Source organism: Suricata suricatta, chromosome 5, assembly GCF_006229205.1.
Source record: "Suricata suricatta isolate VVHF042 chromosome 5, meerkat_22Aug2017_6uvM2_HiC, whole genome shotgun sequence".
NCBI lineage: Eukaryota > Metazoa > Chordata > Mammalia > Carnivora > Herpestidae > Suricata > Suricata suricatta.
Genome location: NC_043704.1, coordinates 54,963,883 through 54,967,931, shown reverse-complemented (window position 1 = coordinate 54,967,931; position 4,049 = coordinate 54,963,883). Strand labels below are relative to the sequence as shown.

Sequence of the window (4,049 nt, the reverse complement as noted above, 5' to 3'; positions counted from 1 at the left end):
TGCAAGGCAGAATATGCATAATTCTATATGTATTAGAAAATTACACCCAGTAACTTATACAATAAATATATATTGAATAACATCTGTGGGCCAGGCACAGTTCTAGAACCCAACCAAGCAGGAGAGAAGAAAATTTTTTCAATAACTGATTTTCATAGGGCTTACATTCTAATGTGTGAAAAGGGAGAATAATCTCATAACCCAAAGGATAAACAATGAATCTCAGTTAACCGCTGTGCTGCAAATAAAATAGGGTAATGTGATAATGAGTTCTGGAGGAGAAGCGGTCGGCTAAGGCTTCTGTTATCTGAGCTGAGGCCGGCATGAGACCCGGGCTTGGAGGAGAGCTTCTGAGAGAGCATTCTGCCGAGCGTGAAGAGCAGGAGCTCGGTCCGAGTCTGTGGGCTCGAGGCTCAGAAAGAAGGCGCCTCTGAGAAGCGTGCTGACAGAACGTGAGAAGTGAGGGAGCTGAGAGCCCAGCAAAGGTGGGTGGGGCCAGACCACACCCCACGTTCTGCTCTCCTGTGAAAAATTGGGGGTCTAAGTGGAGCACAATGGGGAGCCAAAGAAGCCTCTAGAAAGAGAGGAGATGTGATCTGATTTACACTTTAAAAAGAGCAATCTGGTTGCTATGTGGAGTGGGTAGGCTGCAAGGGGAGAGAGAGGGATTCCAGGAAGACCAGAAGAGATGCTATTTTTGCAATCCAGGTAAAGAATAAGGAATAGTGACTTGTAACTAAGCTAGAAGCCAGCTAGATGTGGGGAGAGGGACAGATGTAGGATAGATTTTGGTGGTAAGCCAACAAGAATTTGAAGAGGAGGAAAAAGGTTGTTTCTAAATGAAGAACGCTGCAGTGTCTATCTTTAGTTCAAAATCCTTGTGTGTCAAACAATAAATTAATTCTATAAATACACCAAATGTGCATGTAAGCGACTATTAAAGTTCTTTGGCTCTTTAAGGGTAGTGCATGCTTATTAAAGATATTGCAAAAAAAGAGAGAAAAGCAACAATTAAGGAACTATATAACTATAACTATATACAATTAAGAAACTATTATACCTATATATAATATAAAATATGTTATATACATATCTAAGACTAGAATGCCTATATTTTTCCCCAGAAATATGATTTGATCTTGTGTTTCTGAGGTGGTTGTCTTATATTAAATTGTGCCCTTTTTTCCCCTGTAGCATCCTTCGAAAACTGCAAACAGTTTGCCAACATCCACACAAACACTGGCTGTGGACATTGCTTCCTGTATAGGAGAGGACTTCCACCCACCGGGGCAATGGGCCTGGGAAGGCCCTGTTGTCGTAACACGTCAGGGACTGGATGGAGCGCAAGTCCATTTCACCAAGGCCTGAAATAACACAAAGCGATCAGACAGGTTGTTGTAAACCCATCCCCTTCGGTGCTTGGACTGGGGTGGAGGGAGGGTGCAGCTATTTACAGCAAGGGTTGTCTGAACAAGGACTGAGTAATGAAGTCCCTTGGGGAAGCTAGGCTGGAAACGTCTGTCAACAGGCAGTAAAGCCCTGAAAGGTTAGACGTGGCCAGTGTGCACTTTGCATCGGCGGGAGGGTCCCTGATGATGGTTTGCGTGAGCGCCCCACCCCCACCCCCGCCCCGCGTAAACCCTAGGGATTCCGTGGTGGTAAGGAATGGGCGGGCAGGCTGGGGAAGGAGTCCCGTCGAGAGCCGTGGGGCCGCCGGGTCGGGCGGTATCTTCCCACTCCCCACCTCGTGCGGCCCGCCGCCGGCTGCAGCCTCGCGGAGGCCGCGGGGCTGAAACGTGGCACGCATCAGCTCCCTGCAGCATCCTCTCCCCTGCGGCGCGCAGTAATGGATCTGTGCGTCCTAAAAGAGGAAGATAATGCCGGGTTTAGCTTATAAATAGCAGGTTGTACGCTCGCCCTGCGAAGCATTGATTGAGAGAGCCAAGTTGACTATTGATCTAATTTTAACTTACATTTTAGCACGTACCCTCTCCGCCTCCCTGCCGTTGATCAGGGCGGTGGAGCTCGGGGCACCGTCTCCTGCGACCGCCAGAGGGCGGGCTACTCGTGATCCCGCCGCCCTGCCCGTCTGCCCTGTGTTTACCAAGACACACAATGCCGGCCTTTATTGGGTCTGAAAAATAGGAGTTTGATTTTCCTGCGCGGGATGACCTCATCACTCATGAAAGGCAGAGGGAAATGGGGAATTGGATGACAAGCAGTCAGGAAAATAAAGGTTGCATTTCACCCCCTCCCACGTCACCACCTACACAGAGAGCTAGGGATGTGCTTCTGATTTAAAAACCACTTTGCAGAAGCGGGAAGTGGGGGAGGGCAGTAGGAGTGGAATGTTAAATTCCTCTTGGTACCCTGGCACCCTGCTGCGGCTTCTGTTTAGAAGGTTAGTATCACCTACTGTCCCCATAGAAGGTCTCAGTATTGAACTGTCACCAAATGCGAGGAGACCAACACTCTAGGAAAGAGTGACTCGCCTTTAAAATATTATTAGTTATTGCAAACATGATTCATCTGGCCAAAGCATAAATAATGGTCATCAGTAATTTTATACTGCAGGTTGGAAATTTCAGATCTGCTTACGGCTTCAAATGAATAGTGTGGAAAGTAAAGCTTATCTAACATTTTTGTTGCCACCTTTTGGGACCACAAAGTTTTGTAGGGTAACCTGTATGTGGTAAGAAGCGAGACAGAAGACCAGGAAAGATGCCTCCCCAGAAATTCCCCCAGACCTAAAACTCTGCATTTGGACCTTCCTTCTGGGGTTGAGTGGAACATATGGTTAGAAGCTGATGTTTATCAAGCACTTGTTTGTGTCAGGCATTCTACTAATCATTTTACACTTGTTGCCTCATTATAGACTTAAGACAACCTATCAGTTACCTTCTGTTATTATCCCCATTCTTTGGTTGAAGAAATTGAGGTGATGTTGCTTGTCCAAAGAAAGGTAGCTAGAAAAGAGCAGCCTCAGTAGTGAGTGACTGCAGAGCCCTCGCTCCTGATCACCATGCGGTATGCCTTGAAGACATGCCTATCACCGGCAAAGGCTTAGACTTTCTGCAGCCCTAAGCACAGGAGGCCATGAATGAACACAGATGGCAACTCTCAAATAAGGCAGCTAGGCCAAACCGAAAGCCTCTTCATAAGGTGAGCTCTTGAAAAAGTGAAAAAGGTACAAAGAAATTCTCATCTGAAACCTTGTTCCTGACAAAGCTCATAAGATGGAAATAAAGCGACCAGAAGGAGGAGACTTTCAGTAAAGGATCCTCACTTGGCCAATCATTCAAAAAGCATTTGTTTGCAGTGGCCAGGCCATGGTGATAAGCACTGTGATACTATGAGGAAGAAGAGAGACATGGCCCATCACCTCATGGAAACTCCTGAGGGAGAAGGTCATAAATAAGTAAACAACAAAACCCATAATTGTGATTTGCAATGATTGTAAAAGGGACATGATTTATTTGGAAAGGACGAGTCAGGCAGGTCTGTCTGAGGAAATGACATTCCAGCACGGAGTTACTTGGGGAGCAGGAGTTAGCCAGGGGAGGATGGAAATGAGCACACCACAAACCAACAGGGAAGGCTCTGAGGAGGAGCCAGTGACGAGTGGGAGAGGGCTCTGCAGAGCTCACGGAGGGCCTTGTAAACCGAGTGAGGATTTCAGACATCATCTTAAGTGCAGTGGGAAGGAAGACCCCTTGATGAGTTTTAAGCTTGAGAGTAAAGTGATTTGATTTACATTTTAGGAAGATTATTTTGTGATGGGAAGAGTGGGGGAAGAAAGAGCAAGGGCATGGGCATGAGGACGCCATCAGGAAGTTAGTGCTGTAGCTCAGGGGAGAGACGACAGCAACTTGAATGAGGGCTGCCATAATGAAGACGGAGAGAAGTGGATAAACTGTTTGCGGGTTTGGTGATGGCTGGATCTCTCAGGAGAACTGAGGAATAGCAAGGCGTCAGGGGCCTCTCCCAGTTTCTGGCTTGAGGCACCTGATTAGACGAGGCATCCTTTACACTTCCAAGGGACCCAAAAG

At 47.0% G+C, this 4,049-nt stretch overlaps 1 long non-coding RNA gene across 1 annotated transcript; it reads right to left on the bottom strand.

The window, feature by feature from the left end:
- Nucleotides 1–1,181: 1,181 nt before the first annotated feature.
- On the bottom strand, nt 1,182–2,055 carry LOC115292888. Its single transcript, XR_003909206.1, has 3 exons — nt 1,974–2,055; nt 1,745–1,861; nt 1,182–1,364 (listed from the first exon to the last, which is right to left on the bottom strand). It is a non-coding gene; the product is annotated as an uncharacterized LOC115292888 (long non-coding RNA).
- Between the last annotated feature and the right edge of the window lie 1,994 nt (nt 2,056–4,049).